Genomic DNA, 21,118 nt, shown 5'->3' with positions numbered 1-21,118 from the left:
TATAGACAGAACACAACTAACTTCCTCGGCCTTATTTCACTTTCATGTAGTCCATACATCTTGCCTTATACTGCCCTATAATGTTCTTTATATGTACATGGTATACTGTTTAAGGGTGTTCACGTTGTTTTTCTATGTTGCAAACTGTGTGGTGAGTTTCCCAACACAGAAACACAGAAAATGCTTCTGCATTTTCCCTGCTGGTGAGCCCAGAGAATACACTTACTGTATTGGAGCAGGCCTCTGCCCCTCAACTGCAACCTCGCCCTAAATGGAGCCCAGGATGGAACAAACCAACATGGGCAGGTCACACTAAGTTAATGAACTGCCAGCATGGAGCCCGGGACTCACGGCCTGCTGGCCAGTGGCCAAGCCCTCTTTTCACTTGGTTCCATGTCTGAAAAAGGGCTTCACACATTGCCACACACCCAGGCAATGGCCAACATTATCTGTGACAGCAGGCCTAACTGGCACACTTCCCCACTGCAGAGGCTGGGAAAACCCTAGAGGAGCAGTGAACTCTGGTGTCCCTGGTGAGCATAAGCCAGCAACAAGGACCTGGGCCTCCAGGCTCTGCAGCCTCTAGGCTCTGCGGCCTCCTCAGCAGAGTGTAGCAGGCTCCATGTGGAGAGTATGCATCTACCCCAAGAAAAGCCTTCCCAAGAAATATCAGGAAAGTCATAGAGGACCCAACCCTCCCCCTAGAGAATCTGTTTAACCAGCCCTGCAGATGGGGACCTTGGGGACAAGTAGATAGAGGAAAAGTGGAACAGCCAAGGCAGACATTGCAACTCACAACTCTGCTCCCCCAACGTGGCTTCAGGCCTCATTTCCTAAGGGTCTTGTTTCTCCATCCAGAAGCACGGGTGTTGTCCCTTGCCCTTGAGGCCCATTTTGGTGATCTTGGTGCCTGTGAGCTGCCTGGTTGTGAGTGGAGTCGCTCACGCCAGCTCAGAGCCTCTGGGCTGCGGACCTGAGCGTGGACCCTGCAATGCTGTCTTCCTGCTATGCTGAGACCCTGATGATTTACTCCACCTCTCGCGGCTCAGCCTACTCTCAATACCCTAGCTATTTTTATTTGTATTTTTAAAGATTTATTTATTTATGCATAAAAGAACTGGGGTATAGGCCAGAGGTGTGGGGGTGGGGGGGGGGAATGAGAGGATTCACCAGAGAGTGGGGAGCAGAACAGGCAGAGCTATTGAAATACACTGCTGAGAAGAGCAGTGGGAGAGACAGGCAAGGTCTGCTGTGCCATGTGGGTAGTTCCCTGGCTGGCTGGGGATCAAACTCATGCTGCACAGGCTGCGGACAGCTTCACAGTGCTGTGCTTAACCCCTTCAGCCACCAGGGAAGTCCAATTTTCTTTTGACCATAACAGTACATGTACATAGTTTTAAAAGTTGAACATTAGGGCCTCCCCGGTGGCGCAGCGGTTGAGCGCTGGGTTGCGAAGCTGCCCGCGACCTCTGCAGCGCCGGTTCGATCCCTGGCTGCTCCCCGGCCACCGGAGGAGGGTCCCACATGGCGCGCAGACCTCTCCTGCCGCCCGCTGCTCCCCTCAGCAGTGTACTTCGGTCCTTCTGCCTGCTCTGCTCCCTGCTCTGGCTCTGGTGAATTCTCTCACCCTCCCGCGCTTCTGACTGTGCCCAATGCATGTATAAACAAAACAAACAAACAAACAAACAAACAAACAAATAAATAAATAAATAAAAGTTGAACATTACAAGTCTGTAACCCCCTCCCCCCTCCAAACAGCAGGTTCTGTCCTCCCACCCCAAGTTCCCGCCTCCTTACTCCATCACTGTCAGTACTTGTGGCCATTTCTCTTCAATTTCCCTTTGTATTGACCTAGTATGGAAAAATGAGCTCTGAGAGACACATCCGTGCACACTTCCCTCTCATTCTTTCGATGTCTTGATTTGGGGCCATTTGATGTCCGATGTTTATACGTTTAAAACAATGTAAGTATTAGTGTCTCTAACCCAAGCAGTATCCTGTTTCCTTTCTGCCACCCTCCTTGGTGAGGGTTTTTTTTTTTTTTTTTTTTTTTGAGAGAGGGATGGTTTACAATCCATGTTTGGTTTTTTGGAGTAATTTATGCTCTCCCCTATAAAATCAGGAAACTCTGACTAAATGCCATAAAGCTCTTCTCAACATGACAACCCTGGAGATACGGCTTGGGGAGCCCCTCATCCTCCTGCTGCCCTCATGATCTCTTTTGTTTGTCCTCTCCCTTTGCCAGAGTGAAAATACTGAGGCTCAGAGAAGTCAAGGAAATCCGCCCAACCTCACAGAGGTAGCACTACTGGGCAGAGGTGGGGCCCCGCCCAGCAGATGCAGTTAGGGGTCAAGGGCCAGCCAGCTCCAGCTTAGAATGCCACAGCCCAAAGGGTGTAGCATGTAAGCCGGAGCACGTGATGGGGTTAATACCTGGGGCATCTGACTGCAGAGGGCAGAAGCAGGCCTCTCTGTCTTGTCCAAGTGACCCTCCCTACTGAGTCCCCCGAGTCCATTTCCATCCCTATCCTGAGCAGCTCTGAGACTGGGCTGGGTGACAAGTCTGCCCAATAGCCAGGTTCACTGGGCTGGGTCACAAGTCTGCCCAATACCTTTGACCACCCATGGCAACCTCCCCTTAAATATGCCAAAACAGCTTCTACCCAACTGCCAATTGACTTGTGTTCCCAGTGCCACCAGCAACCCTTCATCACTGATGGGGCCACTCTTTTTTTTTTAAGATTTATTTTATTTATGCATAGAAGAACTGGGGTACCGGCCAGAGGTGTGGGGGGATGAGGGGTCTCACCAGAAACAGAGTGGGGAACAGAACAGGCAGATCTACTGAAATACACTGCTAAGGGGAGCAGCGGGTGGGACAGGGGAGGTCTGCCCCGCCATGTGAGTTAGCATCCTGGCCAGGGATCAAAATTATGCTGTGGTAGCTGGTGATAGCTTCATAGTGCTGAGACTAAACCTCTGCACCACCAGGGAGACGATGGGGCCACTCTTTATTATGGCCCTAGGTCTCCTTCATGGCTGGGGAGAGCTGAGCTCTAAGCCCGCACCCAGGGAGCTCTGCATTGGAGGTCAGAGGAGGCTAAGGTCAGCTCTGGGGAAAGTATGGAGGTCAAGATGGTTCTGGGGACAGGCAACAACTAGGAGAAGCACACAGATATTGTGCTGGAGCAGATGGAGAGAAGCCACTGAATCCAGAGCTCTTCCTGGAAACGACTGTGCCTCAACAGGAGAAGCCTGTGGTTGTCTGGGCCGCCCATGATCACAAGAGGCTGCACACAAATGTCATCCATGTGTTTCTGCAAGTGGGGGACCAGACCTCAAAGGGCGCTCTGCGACCACCCGGGGCAGAGGTCAATGCAGGACACATCTTCCCGCCTTAGCCATCAAGAGACAGGAGTGGGCGTCAGAGACATTTGGGAAATGGAAGACACGTAGCTATCTCTAAGTGGCCACACGCTCTCTAAACAGAAAACTCAATAGGATTTAATCTGCAACTCAGATTCAATCTGCTAAGTAGGGAAGAAAATGTGTGGTTGTTATGGCAACCCCAAATTGCCCAGGCCCATTTTGGTCTCTGAGGTGGGGAAGGGAGTAGATCAGAGCTGAGCCTCTGTCTCTCTTGTGGGGATGTTCTGGGGAATGGGGGAGGGAGGCAGGCTGGACACACCTGCAGGGAAGCAGAGGCATCCTTCCCACCTCCCTAACTTGGGTCTGAGAGCCTGAGCCCAGTGGTGTTGTACAAAGGGGGCTGGCTGTTTCACGGCCCCCAATCTAGGGACTGGGGTCCAGGTTGCTTAAGCATGTGTGTTCCAGAGCCAGCCTCTTGCTGAGGGGCAGTTTTCCCTTTTCCTGGAGGGCCAGTCACACCCCAGAGCAATCTGGATGTGGAGCCTCCTGTTCCTGCTGCTCCCCAATCCTACATCTTCCTGGAAGAGTTGGTGCCCATAAGCCTGGTCATGGATGTGGGCACAGCCTGGTACAACCCCTGAGTCCAGTCTGAAGGATCGAGGGACCCACAGCCTCATATCAGTGCCAACCAAACCACAGGGGGAAGGATGTGGGACTGTCTTCCACTCACAAGCACACTGTGCTGCCAACCTGGCCTTCTCTTCCCCACCAAGAATGAAATAGAATCAGCCTGATAGGTTGCCCCATGTGGCCTGTGCCAATCTGGGCCCAGGTGTGGGTGGTAGAAGAGAAGACTGTTGCTGTAGAGGAGAAGCTAAGCATCAGGAACCTCCCCTGCCCTTGGACCCGTCTTATCACCGGTCGACCTCTGAGCACCTAGGGCCCCCAGGACAAGGTTCTGGCTCTTGAGCAGACCTCCAAGGTCCAGCTAACCTGCTCAGCCTGTAACGTCCATCTCTGTCATCCCAGGACCTGGCTATAGAAGACCTAATACATGAAGGGATGAGTGAATGAATGAATGGGTGAGTAGAGTAAGGGCTGAGAGCAGAGGAAATGAAAGGGCCAGGTTAGGGTGAACAGCCAACGGGAATGCCTTAAATGCCAGGCCAGAGGGGTATTTGTCAGGCTCCCCACCCCCAGCTTCTGCCCTGCCCCCAGAGACAACTCCCATCTTCCAAAGGGACCACTGAGGTCCCTGGCAGCTGTGGCCCTGTCACTTGATCTCCCCTCAGAGAGACAGGCACCCTAGGGCCCATCCCTCAGAGCCTGGTTTGCCTGGCCCCTGATGGGAGCTGCCTCCCTGGGATCTTGCAGCCCAGACGCTTTTGCTACACAGTTTCTGAGTTCTCCTGTTTATCCAATTAGTGCTAATTGGGAACAGGAAGTGGGGAGGGAGGGGAGGTCTGAAGCTCTGATGTCCTTGTCAGCACCTTGAGCCATCTAGGGACAGGTGCTCCCATGGGGCTTGGGTGGGGTTGCACAGGGTGGCCCCAACATTGTGTACACTGAGTCCATGTGCAGTCAGGATACTTCTGTCCAGAGGGCTTGTGCTGTCTTTGGCTACCTCCTCCTCAGGTGCTAACCACCCCCAGCTCAGGGTAGGTCACCTATTTGTGCTGAATCTCCTACCCCTGTGTAGGGTAAGGTAAAAGGTATCAGGCTTTTCTGCCCTCCCGCCATCAGGATAGATGAGGGAACCCTGTGATCCTGAATGCATGCCTGATGGCGGGCACCTGAAGTGGGTACACCTGCGCTAAGACTGTGCTTTTAAGGGCGGCATCACAGGGACGCCAGAAGCCGAGAAAGCAGCAGCAGAAGCTGAAGAGAAGCCGAGATCACCAGAGAGCCCAGATAGTGAGGATTTGCTGGGGGCTGGGAGGCCTGCCAGGCTCCCGGCCCCGCAGCACCCCTGCCTGCCATATGCCTGGTGAATCCCAATAAAAGACCTGCAAAAAGCCACTGAGGACTCTGACTCCTCCTTTACCCGGTCTGCATGGGATCAGAAAACCTGCACTGTGCCCAGTTCCTGCCCTTACACCTTGACAGAGAGACATAGTTCTTGACAGTTTTTAAACCCTAGGAATGAAGGGCTCAGTGTCTGGCGAGAGAGGCATGGAGGGGCTGGGGGTGTCCTCTGTCCCAGCCTCAACCCCTGGCACAGGAACACAAGAAAAGACTTGCTATCTCTGACTGGGTGCATGCTTGTGCCTCCCTTGAGGGACAGAGGATGCAGAGGCCCGTCCTAAAGTAGTGGGACATCCCCTTTTCCCCCCATGCTCCCCCAACCCCATCTCCTTTCATGTGAGGCAGAGATAGGGGAGTCCAGAGGCAAAGCACCTACTGCGTCAAGCATTAGGCCAATTTTCAACTTCTGTGCTACTCTGCTCCCCCAACACACAGGTACTGGCCACAGCCTGATGACATAGACTGCAATGGGGGAAACATGGGGTGTGGGTACATGAGGACAGGCATCACCCCAGCCTGGGCAGAAACACTTCCCACTCCAGAGATACTGCTCTCCCCACCCTGTGTTGTACTTGTGTTAACCATCGACAGTGACCACCTTCATCCAGGGCACACTCAGGCCTCCCTCTTAGCAGACTTGGACCTGGTGAACATAGGATCATCCAGAGTCCTAGACTGGGGGAGTTCATTTCTGAACCCTCAGGGTTCAAAGGTGTTCAGAGATTAAGATTCCTGGATGCCAGCTGGGATCAGCCTGTTTCAGCCTCTGTGAAATAGATTTGTTTCTGTGCTGCCAGCACTAGAGATGGTAAAGGAGGCAGTGGCCTCCTCCCAGGCCCAGGAGCCTAGAAAAGAGGCTGAGCTACTGGTGGCCACTAGAGGGCAGGTTCCTCCTGTGTGTTTCCTGCCCTGGATTGAGTTGCCTGCTAGTAGGGTCTAATAGAGGCTGGGATGCTGCCCAGAAGTCCATTGAGCTCTAGACCTAGACCACTGAGCACAAGACCTCCCTGTGTCTTTAGGCTCCAACCTCCTGGGAGCCCAGCCCTGGGTGCCTGGCTCATGCATTGGCAGCGAATGACCTGTCAGTCCATCTTAAAAGGTCAGCCTCCTTCCTGTACACTAGGGAAACTGAGACAGGCAAGAAATCAGCTGACCCCACCCTATGGCTGGGTTGAAGTAGATATTTCCTGAGGGCTGAGAGAGGATTTCCTGAACCAGGAACCCACAGCTTGGGGGCTTTTAGGATCACCCTGCTTTTGCTGATGAGGAAACTGAGGCTCAGACAGGATTTCATTTGCAGGAAGGGTGGTGCTAGGATTCCAGCCTAGGCAAGGAGGATGGCAGAGCCTGTGTCTGAGCCCTGAGCATCAAGCATGTCTGGAACAACAATCCTACAGAGAAGGGGTTTGGGAGACCCCTGTCCTTTTGCCAAATATCCAGGGAACAAACCCCTCAGACTTTAGAGTACATCCACATTAATGCAAAGGCCCTCTCTACAGCTCCAGTGACCATAGGAATTGGTGTACCCATTTTACAGACGGGGACACCATCATTTTGCTAACAGCTTCTTCAGTGGCCTCCTTGGATTTAGTACACTCTGTTCCTTCCTGTTTTCAACTTTTTTTTTTTTTTTAAACGTATACATACAAGAACTGGGGGACCCTCCCTGGTGGCGCTGGCGCAAGGGGTTAAGATGTAACCTATGAAGCTATACTCAGCCACGGCAGCACGAGTTCGATCCTAAGCCAGGGAGCAACCTACATGGCACAGCAGACCTCTCCTGACTCGCCCACTGTTCCCCTCAGCAGTGTATTTCAGTCAGTCTGCCTGTTCTGTTCCCCTCTCTCTCTGGTGAATCTGCTCACCCCACATACCTCTGGCCTGTGTGCGTAAATAAATAGATCTTTTAAAAAAAAAAAGAAATGGGGGGAGCAGCAGGTGAGACAGGAGAGGTCTGCTGGGCCATGTGGGTCAGCTCCCTGGCCGGGGATCAAACTCATGCACCAATGGCTGGCGATAGCTTGATGGCGCTGAGACTTTGACACCTGCACTACCAGGGAGGCACCCTGTTTTCAACTTTCAAAAAGTAATTTTAAAGTTACAAAAAAGTTTAAAGTGAATTGTTTACTTTCATTACATAAAAAATAAATGAATACATGTTTAAACATTTTTACATGCAGTATAATAAAATTAAATGAAAACTCCCTTGGCCTGTTCCCCACAAGTTTGGGGTTCACCAGCACTCATAGTTTGTTATTTTTCTATGAAATGAGAATAAGGGCCTCTCTGGTGGTGCAGGGGTTAAAGTCAGTGCTATCAAGCTATTGCCAGCCACTGTGGCATGAGTTCGAACCCTGGCCTGGTAGCTGGCACCTCTGGCCTACACCCCAGTTCTTGTATGCATAAATAAATAAAAATAAATCTTGAGTAAATAAATAAATAAATGAATAAATGAGAATCAAAATACTTCCTCTACTCAACCACCAGGCTTGTTATTGCTATAGCTATTTGCTGTAAAAAATAACCAGGGTGATAGTAGTGCATGTGTTTAACATACATGGCTGATTTAACCTTTACTAGGTTAAAGTTTTGAAAAGGTTTTGATCTCCCAGCAACAGTGCTTGAGTGCGCTTACTGCCTGGGCCCTGTAGGCCCATTACATAAGGATAAGTCGCCTGATGTCCCAATTTCCTGTCTCTGTCCCCTCATTTTGGCTTCAATATTCAACCCCTTTTACTTTAAAAGCTTAAATCTCAAACTGTTTTCAGATCTTATTTTCTCCTTTCTCCTCACCCCCTATAGTAAGATTTTTGTTGGAATGGGGGCAGGTAGGGAAGTGGGAGAAGCCCAGCAGGGCAAGAAATGTCTTCCAGACACCAGCACTAGGTGTTTCCAGCAGAGCCTGCTCTCTTGAGAGGGACAGTGGAGGGTGGTCTCTCTCCATGGACACAAAACCCCCTCAAACCAGCCATCTCCAGCTCCCTTCTCCATTCATGTCATTGTTGCAGAGCGTGTGCCTATAAGGAGAATCCTTGGGGTTTAGCCATTCTCTTATTCCTGGGCCTCTTGGCTCTTTCTAGTGGGTGCTCTTACAGACTGTCACCCTGGACATCACTGCAGAGATCTCCTCAGGGATCTCCTTGGGGACACGGAAAAGTGGAATTTCTGAGCTGAGGAGAAGTGCTATGTCGTCTCCAAAAAGCCTATGCCCACAGGGTATGCAAGCATTAGGGGACTTACTGCACTTTGTTGCATTAGCATTTTGCCAAAATACCTCCCATCAATGTGAATTCCCTCATTACCTGAGTTTGCTCATCCTATCTATCTATCTATCTATCTATCTATCTATCTATCTATCTATCTATCCATCCATCCATCCATCCATACATACATACATACATTCATCTGTATATATTTAAGATGTACAACTTGATTATTTAATACACAAATACATTGTGAAATAACCACCACATTCAAGATAATTAACATATCTGTCGATGGCCACTTAGGTTGCTTCTGTATCTTGTTGATAGTGAATAATATTGCATTGGATGTGGGAGTGCAGGTGTCTCTGAGATCCCAATTTCAATTCCTTTGGATAAATACCCAGAAGGATTGAGGACCCTCCAGATTAGTTTTCATAATGGCTGGTTGTGCCAATTACATTCCTACCAACAGTGTACCAGGGTTCCTTTTTCTCTATGTCCTTGTCTACCCTTGTTATCTTTTCTTCTTTTAAGCACTAGCCATCCCAATAGGTGTGAGAGGGCATCTCATTGTGGTTTTGATTTGCATTTCCCTAATGACTAGTATTAGTGAATAGTTTTTCATATATCTGTTGGCCACTTGTCATTCGTTTGCATTGTTTAGAAAAATGTCTGTTCGGGTCTGTGACTATTGTTTGGGTTATTTGTTTATATGGCATTGAGTTCAGTTTCTTAAGTATATTACATACTAACCCCTTAGCAGGCATATACTTGTCAAATATTTTCTCCCATTTCATAGGTTGCCTTTTCATTTTGTTGACTCATCATTTCTTATTTAGTGGCCACCTTTACTTTTTCTTATATGAAGAATCTGTTTATATCCTTTGTCCATTTTCTCATTGTCTTTTTTTCTCATTGATTTGTAACACTTTTTGGATTCTGAATTTTAATCCTTTGTTGTATGTATGGTATTTTTTTCTCTAGTCTGTCACTTTTATTTTAGCTTTTTTATTGTGGTTTAATATTATGTTAGTTTCAGGTATACAATATAATGACTTGATACTTGCATATATTAGGAAATGAATACCACAGTAAGTCTAGTTAATATCCATCTAGTTAATATCCATCACCACACATAGTACCAGAATTTTTCTTTCTTGTGATGAGAACTTTAAAATATTACCCTCTTAACAACTTTCAAATATAGAGTATAGTTATCCTTTAGTATCCATGGGGGAATTGGCTCAAGGACCCTCCCCAGATATCAAATCTGCAGATGCTCAAGTCCCTTATATAAAATGGTATTTGCATATACTTTAAATCAGATGTGAGTTACTTGTATTACCTAGTACAATTTAAGTGTTATGTAAATAGTTGTGATTGTGTATTGTTTCGGGAATAATGACAAGAAAAAAAAGTCTGTGTTCTTTACAGATGGAAACATTAGAGGTGGTATACAGCTCTAAATTTCCATGCTATAAACTGCTACTTATATGTTCATGACATCATTCATTATCCAACAGGCTAGATATTCAGTTGTCACTGATATCAGAACTAGGAGGACCCATTACCGGCCAGGGTCACACAGGATGGGCTGGAAGAAGGGCTACTAGTGTGCAGGCACAGGACAACTGTCTGCCTCCCCTGCCCACACCCCCCAAGGCCTTTCCCAAGGGGCTCTTCATTGCAGAACACACCCTGGAGGCTTGTTTTTCCTGTTCAGGAATAGCTTACATTTAGTAAAGTGCATTAATCATGACTTTCACATAGATGACACCCATGAAACCATGACCTTGAAGGTTTATCTTCCCAGAAATTCCCTTGGGCCCCTTCTCAGTCATTATCTCCTACCCCAGAAGTAGCTACTGTTCTGATCTCTGTCAATAGAGATGAATTTTTCTGTCCTCGATTGTCAAATAAATATAGTCACACACTATGTTCTCTTTTGTGTCAGTCTTCTTTTGAGCAATATGTTTTTTAGATTCATCCATGTTGTTGTGTGTAATATTTATTTATTAGCTTTCAGAGAACAAATACTGAGTAGCATTTCAGTGTATGGATGTACCACACTTCAGTCAATCTTCTGCTGACAGACATTTGGATAGTTTTGTTTTTGGCTATCATCAGTAACTTCTGTAAATATTCTTGTGCAATATTCTTGTTCACTCTGTGTGTGGACATGTTTTTATTTCTTTTGGGTAAACATCTAAGAATGGAGTGACTAGATCAAAGGGTAAGTGTGTTTAACTTTGTAAGAAACTACCAATAGCAATGTGTGTGAATTCCCATTGTTCCTTAGCCTTGGAGGTCCCTCTGCTTTAGACCATCTGTTGCATCAAAGAGCAATTGCCCCATTTGGAGGTGGGCCTGGCCACTGGGGGTGGAAGGCATCCTCCAGGAAATAGAAGTCTTATTGCCAGGAAGAGGGCTGGCTGATGTGAGTTATACTCTGGGGCAGCCAGCAGGGGAGAGGGGAACTCAAACTTGGTGCGCACCAGCTGCAAGTCAGGCATCACATGAAGGCTCTTATTTAATCCTCTGGGTGCTGGGATCCTTCCCCGAATAGCAGACACTCACTACCCACAGAACACTACCCCCACCTACAAAGTCCCTAACAGCCTCTCTCTGGATGCCACATTGGATGGACTCTAGGACCCAGCACAAAGGCCCTGGGAAGGTGTGTATTACCTAGCTTCAATCTTCCAACTGCACCCAAAGGAAAGGCCTTGAGAGAGAGGGACTCTGACACATAGTTATAAGTAAAACTGGGCAACAATTGTGATTTTCTACTTCCAGCCAAACAAAGGAAATGAGGCCTCCTGCACACACACACACACACACACACACACACCCATATAAAACCAACCCTAGAAAGGGGTCACTCAATTGGGAGCTGCTCTGGGTGGGTCATGTCACAGTCCTGTGTGTAAGCCTTTGTGTGGGCACAGAGCAGGCATCAATGAGAGATGGATGAATGAGTGATTTAGTCTGGCTCTACTGTTTGAAAAAATGCTAGAAAATTCATTCTCTGAAATACTTACAAGTGTATTCACAGCTCAATCCCAAATCTTGGAACTGAAAGAACTTCTAGGTATCTTTGAATGTACTGTTCTACTTTAAATAGCCCAAGTGTTACTAGCCCAATTTTAAGGATTAAGTAATTGGTGTCAGAAAGTTAAGCTACTGCCTCAGATTTTGTCCCCCAGACCTGATAGAATGATTGGTTGAACACAGTGCAGAATAGAAACTGGAGGTCCTAGGAGCCAGGCCCTATAGGAATGAAAATCATACATCTCAGAAATTATGAAGTAACTAATGAGAATATTAGCATTCAATTAATCACACTTCATTTTGTACAAAGCTAAAAACATGAGTCATTGACATTTTCCCAGATTTTGTCTGTATTACACAGAAATATTTTTTTCTCCTAAATCTACCCAGTACTGACATGCAGGGACCAAGCTGGAGGGTATAGAGGTGGTATCACTCATTGGTTGGTAAGCTCAGGCAGGTAATTGTGAGGCTTTTGCCTATCAGGGAAAATAAACTGCTGTGTAGCTATAGAAGGCAGGTATAGATTCATACCATTGTCCTAATAGCTGTTGTATGTAGTATGTATAATACTTTAATAAGACAGGAAAAATTGCAGCCTGGGGAAAGGCAGGGAGTAGGATGGAGGGCTGAGACAAGTGGAGAACAGGGTCTCCAGTTGTGGCAAGCAGGCGGGGTGTGGAGAGAGGGGGATATAAGCTATGCTGGCCGAAGTCTAGCAGGTAGGACTGGGAAGGTCTATGGAAATATCTCCCCTTACCACTTTCTATCCTGGATGACCTTCTCCTACCAAGTCTCTTCCAGGACCTCAATGATCAATCCTCTTCATGAACCTCCCACCCCTCTACGAGGGTCATGATGGTCTTAGAGAATGCCTGAGCTGGCCCTCCTGTCCCCGCCCACCTCCTGGGTTGCAAGTAGTCAGACAGGTGTCCTTGGCCAGAATAACAAGCCTTGGTGTCCTGGTTTCCAATAGCAATCCCTCAATCCCAATCTGACCCCCAGGTCCTGGCATTAGCCTCTCTAGGTTGAAGCTATCCAGAGCAGGTGATTAGAGGACCACAAGGAATGGAGACTAAATGCCCAATCAAAGCCATACACGTTAAATAAAAGTATGTCTATTTATATGTTTACATATATTGGTGTGTGTATGTGTGACTTTTTCTAATGTGAATGACAACTGATTGAGATTTTTTTATTATGCATATTCATATTTATTTATTTTAAGATTTATTTATTTATGCATACAAAAACTGGGGTACAGGCCAGAGGTGCCAGGGGTGAGGGGATTCACCAGAGACAGAATGGGGAACAGAATAGGCAGACTGATTGAAGTACACTGCTGAGGGGAGCAGCGGGCGAGACAGGAGAAGTCCATGGCACCATGTGGGTTGCTCCCTGGACGGCCAGGGATTGAACTCCTACTGCAGAGGCTGCAGATAGCTTCACAGTGCTGTGCTTAACCCCTCATATATATTTAATATATACTATATGAATTACACTGTGCTGTACATTTTTATATTTTTATATATATTATATATTACATGTCATACTTTTCACATTACATTTTATTACATATTTTCATAGAGCCTATGTAAATTATGTAATTATTAATACATTATATTTTATATTTAATATGTAATATATATGCTGTTAACTAAGAGGAATGAAAACACATGTTCACAGAAAGACTTATACATGAATATTCATAGCAGCATTATTCATTGTAGCGCTAAATGCCCATCTATAGCAGAATGGATAAAGTGTGGTAAAGCCACACAATGGAATACTATACAGCAAGAAAAAGGAATGAATTACTGATATAAGCAACAATGTGGTAGGATCTCAAAATCATTATGTTGTTTGACAAAAGACCATTAAAAAGACTACTTACTATATAATTCCATTTATATAAAATTATAGAAAATGTAAACTAACCTGTAGTGACAAAAAGCAGACTAGTGCCTGCCTGAATACAGGGGTAGAGGGAGGGATGGATTGCAAAGAGACAAAAAAGTAACTTTTGGGGGGGTAATGAAAACATTTTTCTTTGTTGCAGTGATATACTTTGACCATGTAGGATAAAACACATCTTTGATCACCTTTCTTCAACAATATTACTAATATTTTCAATATCATAATTTTCTTTAATATCATTAAATGCTTTATTTTTGAAGACCAAATGATTATATTCTCTTGATAAATAAAATGAAAATTATTTAAAAATAGTATTGAGGGCCTCCCCAGTGGCGCAGTGGTTGAACGCTGGGTTGCAAAGCTGCCTGCTGCCTCTGCAGCGCCGGTTCGATCCCCGGCTGCTCCCCAGCTGCTCCCCGGCTGCTCCCCGGCCACCGGAGGAGGGTCCCACATGGCGCGCAGACCTCTCCTGCCGCCCGCTGCTCCCCTCAGCAGTGTACTTCGGTCCTTCTGCCTGCTCTGCTCCCCGCTCTGGCTCTGGTGAATTCTCTCACCCTCCCGTGCTTCTGACTGTACCCAGTGCTTGTATAAATAAATAAAATAAATCTTTAAAAAAAATTAAAAAAAAAAATAGTATTGATCTCAGGCCTTCCTGGTGGCACAAGGGGTTAAGTGTCAACAATCTGAAGCTATCAGCAGCCACTGCAGCAAGCGTTCAATCCCCGGCCAGGGAGCTAACCCACGTGGTGCAGCAGACTTCTCCTGACTCTCCTGCTGCTCCCCTCGGCAGTATATTTCAGTCAGTCCTCCTGTTCCGCTCCCCACTCTGTCTCTGGTAAATCCTCTCACATCCCCATGCCCCTGGCCTACACCCCAGCTCTTGTATGCATAAATAAAATAAGCCTTTAAAAAATAGTATTAATCTCATTTGTGAGTGTGAATGACAACTTTATTTATTTTTTTAAAGATTTATTTATTTATGCATACAAGAGCTGGGGTGCAGGCCAAAGGTGCAGGGGGGTGAGAGGATTCACCAGAGACAGAATGGGGAAGAGAGCGGGTGAATCGACTGAAACACACTGCTGAGGGGAGCAGTGGGCGAGACAAGAGAGGTCCGCTGCACCATGTGGGTCAGCTCTCTGGCTGGGGATCAAACTCGAGCTGCAGTAGCTGTGGGATTGCTTCATAGTGCTGACACTTAACCCCTTGAGCCACCAGGGAGGTGAGTTCTTAATTGAAGTTGAAGGTTAAAAAAGGCTTCAGTATATGGCCCATTAATAGGAAATCCAGAATATTGTGCTCAACAATTTATTCTTTGTCCCCTCTCCCCCCATGAATTGGAAAAAGCAGACTGTGGAAGGAGAGAGGTTTCCCTGGGAATGAGTGGGGTATGGTCCTGGGCACTCAAGGATGGAAATGGGATGGGAGGAGGAGCTATGCTTTTCCCAAGAGGGAAAAGCAAGCTAAGTGCCCTAGGTAGACAAACATATGTGGGAAGCTATTTGGAGATCTCCTGGAGGACATGGCTTTGGGACTAGGCCAATTATTTCTCATAATTCTGTTGTGCTCTATAGTGTGCAAAGAATATTTATAAACATCGTGCTTTGATTCTCAGAACTCAACACAATGGGTGGCATCATCTTCATTTTATAGAGCTCAGGAAACAGACCCAGATAAGTTAAGGGTCCCATAAAGATGGTCTCTGTCACAAGCAGTGATTAAATCTGAACTTGAACCCAAGTTCTCTGCCCCCAAGTCCACTGCCTTTTCCCTGACAACATAACAGAGAGGGAAGTTTAGTGGGGGGACTTGCAGGTGCCAAGATGGAGAGGGGCAAATGTTGAGGGGACATGTGGCAACGGCCTGTGCCACCAAGGCAGCAGGACCAGCCTAGTCCACTAGGTCTCAGTGGAGAGTCACATGGCGTTAGCACCTAGCAGAATCATGATGTGGCTTGCCTTACTTGGGCAGGTTTTGTTTTTTTTTTTTTTTTTAAATATTAAATTTTATTTTTATATTCCCCCTGGCAGGTTTTGTTTTTGCTTTTTACACTTGAGCTGATGGAAGTTGACTGGTTGGTAGTTAACGAGGCCACTGACTGGTAGGCTATGGAACTTGGGTTCTTTTTGGGTTGAAAATAGCTCCATGCCCTGGTCCAGGATGCTACTGACTTCAGAGTGGAGGCCTCGAACTCACACTCTTATTCACAAGAAGGCCCTGAGTTGACGCCCACTGACAAGAGAGCTGGCCTGCCTGAAAGGAGCAGGCAAAGTGCCAGGGGGTGGGGGTTTATGTGGGATAGTCAAACACTGACCCTTTAGGCAGTGAGTACAGGGAATTATAACCCCCACCTCACAGAACCAGTAGGAAGTAGAGACAGAGTTGGGAATCTAGCCCTGTCAGATGTAGGAACCTATTTTAAAGAATCAATATTTAGATCCATATGGTATTTGCTCAAACCGAGGTCAATGAATGGGAATGGAGATTTCAGAAATAGACCAACCCAAATCAAAACCTTGCATAAAAGTAGATTTGCTAAACAGAGTAAAGAATTATTTCATGAGTGGTGACTGCGTAAGCTGTAGCGGTGAGTTAAATCCATATTTCACTTCACATAGCATTAAAAAATGGGGGCGGGGGGGGATGATGGAGCCTCCTTGATGGTGCAGGGGTTAAATTCTCAGTGCTATCAAACTATTGCTAGCCACTGTGGCATAAGTTTGATCCCCAGCCAGGGAGCTAACCCACATGGCACAGCAGACCTTTCCTGTCTCACCTGCTGCTCCCCCCGGCAGTGTATTTCAGTAGATCCACCTGTTCTGCTCCCCACTCTGTCTCTGGTAAATCCTCCCACCCTCTGTACCTCTGGCCTAAACCCCAGTTCTCGTATGTATAAATAAATCTTTTTAAAAAGCGGGGGATGGATTATCACCAAAGAACTAAATAGAAAATGGAATTGTAGAAAATTAGCAGAAAATAAACTATCAGAAGGGTGGTACAAAGCTCACTCTGCTGGCATTAAATCAAAAATATCACGAAGATTAGAAAAGGATTGAACGTCAATGCAAAACATAACAAAACTAGGATATATTTGCATCAATGATGACACAGGAATAACAGCTTCAAAATAAAATATGCTTACTTAAAGTTAGAAGAGGTGCAAGTCCCCAACAAATGAATGGATATGAACAAATCATTTACAGTAAAGGGAACAGGGACAAAAAAATGGGTGGAAAGACATTCATTTTAAGTCATCTAAGAATGCTAAAGTAAACTTGAACTACCCATAGACACTAACAAAGCAGGGTGACGGAAAAGAGGGTACCCAATGCTTAGAAAAGTACATTATACTCCTTACACTCGTTCCTGGGAGACTGTAGAGCTAGTGGGAAAGCTCTTTGGGAAAGTCATAGGACAATATGAATCAAGATCACTCTGCTAGGGCTAGCCTTCCACTTCGTTATTCGATGCCCAGGAGATATCAGCAAACAACTTGTAAAGAACCCAAATACCCCACGTTAGGAGACCTGCACCCCTCACAAATGAATCATGTGAACAAATGAAAAATGTTAGTGATCGTAGCAAACACAAAAAAAGATAGTATGGCTGCAACTATGTTAAGACATGTACATAGATGAAAGGCTTTCTGTGAGAAAAGTTGCATTCTATAGTAGGAGTATGGCTATTTTATCTGTCATGTATTTTTTCCCCTCTGTCATTTTTTTTTTTTTTAAATAGTGGCTTAAAAAAAATCTCGGTTCAAATCCAGCTAGCAGTGCGACTTTGAGCAGTTCTGTCCGTAAAGCGCAGTCATATTTTGCTGCGCAGTGGCGAGGTCAGTAGGAAGTAGCTTGAGCCCCGCGTCTGACACCCCAAACCTCCTCCTTGTGCTGGGGGGCGCCTCTTTCTTCCTCTAATTCAAGAGCCATCAGTACTCGGGTCCGAGACCGCCTCCCCTGAGCCGGGAGTCCGGGCTCTCCTGAGTCTTGGAGGTGCGGGGACTCCCCTTCGGAGGGAACTTTTCGGAGCAGGTGGGGAGAGGGTGCTCCACCAGCACCTGCGCTCGCAGGTAAGGAGCAAGCACCGGGAGCGTCACCGCCCATGACACCTCGACTTACGAGGCCAGATTGCTGCCACCTTCGGGCTTCTGTCCCGACGTGGGACCCTTAGCTTCTCTACCCGGACGCCGCAGCCGCCTTGCGCCCCCTCGCCGGGCCCCGAGCGGCAGGAAAACTCGGATTTACAGGGCGCCTCCTGCGGAAGCCTGGCGAAACGGGATGCGCGGGGGGCCCGGCGGTAATTTCGCAGACGGGGAGCACTTGAGGGCTCCTCCCGGTCTCCAAAGGGAGCGCCCGCTGCTCGACGCGGGCCGGGCGGGCGGGCGCACGCAGCCCTCTCCGGCGGCGACGCGCGCGCATGGAGCACCCCGCCGAGGCGCCGTCCGTTCCCCGGCTCTTGCCATCTTGTCCGAGGCGGTCACGTGCGGGCGACCGCGGCGCGCTCGGCCCCAGCGCGGTCTGCAGGACCCACCCGGGGCGCCTCGGGGTTCCCCGCAGCTAGGTCCACACCCCGAGGGGAGGCGCGGGGGCCCCGTCCTCGTGGCCGGCGAAGGGACCGGTGGGCGCCGGGTCCCCGGGGCTCGTCTCCCCGGCGCGGCTCCCCGGCGCGCGGCCGCAGCGTCGTCGGGGGCCGGTGGCGGCGCCGCGTGCGCTGCACCACGGCCTCCGCGACAAGTTGAGGGCTGGGGGCTCCAGAGGCGGGGGAGGCCGGCGGCGCTGGGTCCTCGGCACCCCAGCCCGCGGGCGCTTCGCCTCTCCCGGCACCGCGGCTGGGCGGGGACACGCGCGGACGGGCTCCGCGAGGCCCGGCCCGGGGGCGCCACGCGCGCGGCGCGAGGGGCGCGGGCTGCCGGGAGGAGCGCGGGTGGGGGGGGCGCGGGCGCATGCGCTCTCCGCCCGTGCCATATTGGAATGAGTCGGAGCGCGGAGCGCCGCCGCCGCCTCCGCGGAGCGCGGGTGGAGGGGGGCGGGGAGAGCTGCCGGCCGCCCCGCTCCGCCGAGCCCAGCAGGAAGGAGGGCGCGAGCGGGCGAGCGCGGGCGGCGCGAGCGGAAAACGCGCCCGCGCGGGAGAGCGCAAAGACGGAAAGAAAGAAAGAGAACGAGCGCGAGAGGGGAAAAAGCGAGCTAGCGAGCGAGCGCGCGCGCGAAAACTCCCGGCAGGTAAAAAAGCGGGGCCGCCGGCTGGGCCTTCCCGCGCGGCGGCCTGAAGGGGCGGCGGCGCCGCGGGGCGGGGGACGGCGCGGTGCCCCCTCGGGGGGGCCGCACAACTTTGCCAACGGAAAAGCCCCGGCGGGCGGCCGGCGGCGGGCGGCGGGCGCGCGGGCTGAGGCGCCAACGGGCGGCGGCGGCACGTTGGGGGCGGGGGCCGAGCGGGGGGAGCGCGGCGCCCGCGCGCGGCCTCGCGCGCCTCCGCGGCCCTGCGCGCCGGCCGGCCGGGCTTCAGGAGCGCGCCTGGGCGCCTCGCCGCTCTGCAGCGGGCGGCCGCGGCGGCGGCGGCGGGCGGCCCCGGGTGGGCAGCGCGGCGCGCGGCGGCCGGGGCAGGCGTGAAAGGAAAGTGGCCCGGCGCCGGCACGGGCGGGCGCCCAAGTTCCCCGGAGCGCTCGTCCCGCCGCGCGCCCCTCCCCGCGGGTCCTGCGCTCCCGCCCGCCGAGCCCCCGCGGACCCGCCCCCCGGGCTCGCTCCGGGGCCGGGGCGCGAACCCGCAGTGGGGGCCCGGGGCGCGCCGCCCGCGCGGCTGTCCGAACTTCCGAGGGCCGAGGTGGCCGCTGCGCGGTCGAGGAAGCGTCTCGCGGCCGCACAACCGGTTGCTTCGGGCCGGCGAGGTGGAGGGTGCCGGGCCTCCGCGGTGCCGCGCGCCAGCGGGCGATGGGCTCGCCGGGAACCCGCCGTCCCACCCCATCGCCGACCGGTTAGGGACCCCGACCTGGTCCTGTGGAGGTCGGTGACCGTTTCGATTTCTGGTCTTGAAGTGTCGTTTTGGACACCGAGGAGGCTGCGGAGAGGCGAGCGAGTGTCCTGAGAAGCAAGGCCTGCTCTGTGGGGGGGCAGAGACGCCTTGTGAGAACAGAAATAAATTCCCGCGGAAAGGATGCATGTTAAGTTTTCACAAAATGTCAGCTGCTCGCTGGGGTCTAAAACTAAGCTTTGCATTAAAGCGCAGGTCACCTGCAGGTCTTGGTACTGGGAGTGGGGTAGCACACCCCTGTCAGGAGACAGCGTTCTTATTTAGTGGGGGGTTATTCAGCGGGGAACTCAAAGCCTGGCCAGCGAGGTTTCCTGACTCCTGCTTAGCGGTGATAGTTTTGAGGACCAAGTAAGCATCCAAGAGATTTGAAAGGAAAGAAGGATTTTGTCAATCTCTGCATTTGCCTTTTTCTCTTGCACCGCATTTTTGAGATGCCCCCTCAAACATGAGATGTCATGTTTCCTTATTGCATTGGAAGTAAAATGTCTGAAAATAAATTGTGCGTTTGCCAACTGGGTGAAGGAAGAAGAGTGTGCCTTCCTGTATGCACTTTGGGGCCTGTTGACCTGGTGTACTGAGGGATCTGTTGAATCGTAGCCACAGGTAGATTCAGAGTTCAGATTTGTTTACATTGTCAGAAAAGTAACGGCCTAGTGGGAACGGGAGTGGCCTAAAGATCAGGAAATAGTTGTGCTACTGCTGTTGTCATTGACTGACTGCCTTGGGTACTTTTTTTTTCCTCATATAGATTTGATTTTCACTATTTGCAAAATTGAAGGATGAACAGGCCATCTCTCTGGGTACTTTCAGTTCTGAAATTCGGCAACCATCTAAAACGGAAGGTTTTAAAAAGTCTTGATCTGTAGTTTGAAAGGTTCTACATAAAAGTGCTCACAATATGCACCTTTATTACAATACATTTGGGAAAAACATCTAGGTAGTTACATTTAGGATGATATTATGCAATTTATTATCTGAACAAATACATTCAAAATGTGTTTCAATTTTTTTTTTTATCTCTAACGTCCAGTAAGATCTTAAGAATACGTACAGTTCAACGACATTTTACATTTGTATAAGCCCTGATTACCACACTCAGATCAAGGTAGAGAACATTTTCAGCATCCCAAAGGTCTCCTTTTACAGTCAGTAAACAACTTCTCCCTCCCCAAGGCAACCACTATTGACTTCTGTCACCACTGGTGAGTTTTACTTCAAAACAAGACTAGTTTTGAGGTTGAAATGAGGCGGTATTAATAATTAAGCTGATTGACAACAGGTGTGTAAACTTGAGAGTTATGGTCATTTTCACCATGACCCTAAATGCGTTTGGTTTTTACTATCTAAAATAATTAAAAATTTTGAACTGGGAGATTTCTTAGTCCGAAGGTCATTGTATCTGTGGGTCTAGGAAATCCTTGCAGTTACAGGCCAGATAAATCAATGTCTTCTCTCCCTGCCCCCTTTTATTTACTTATTTTTATTTGGGGTAAATCAGTTTCTAAAAGCTTAGAATTTGCTGAGAA

General features: G+C 49.2%; 1 protein-coding gene across 3 annotated transcripts in view; it reads left to right on the top strand.

Moving 5' to 3' along the window:
• The first annotated feature begins 18,530 nt into the window (after positions 1-18,530).
• Positions 18,531-21,118, top strand: part of SFMBT1 (Scm like with four mbt domains 1) — an 84,941-nt gene continuing 82,353 nt past the window's right edge. Inside the window, exon 1 of one of the 3 annotated variants that reach the window (XM_037530588.1) lies at positions 18,531-18,787. The gene's annotated coding sequence lies outside the window, so the exon portion shown is untranslated. Of the gene's footprint in view, positions 18,788-19,470; positions 19,565-20,351; positions 20,795-21,118 lie in introns of those variants that run through there. The other 2 variants (XM_037530578.2, XM_054694632.1) reach the window with 2 other exon arrangements.

This window comes from Talpa occidentalis, unplaced genomic scaffold (genome assembly GCF_014898055.3).
Source record: "Talpa occidentalis isolate TD23 unplaced genomic scaffold, MPIMG_talOcc4v2.1 talOcc4.10, whole genome shotgun sequence".
Classification (NCBI taxonomy): Eukaryota; Metazoa; Chordata; class Mammalia; order Eulipotyphla; family Talpidae; genus Talpa; species Talpa occidentalis.
This window is presented reverse-complemented; position numbering and strand designations above follow the sequence as displayed.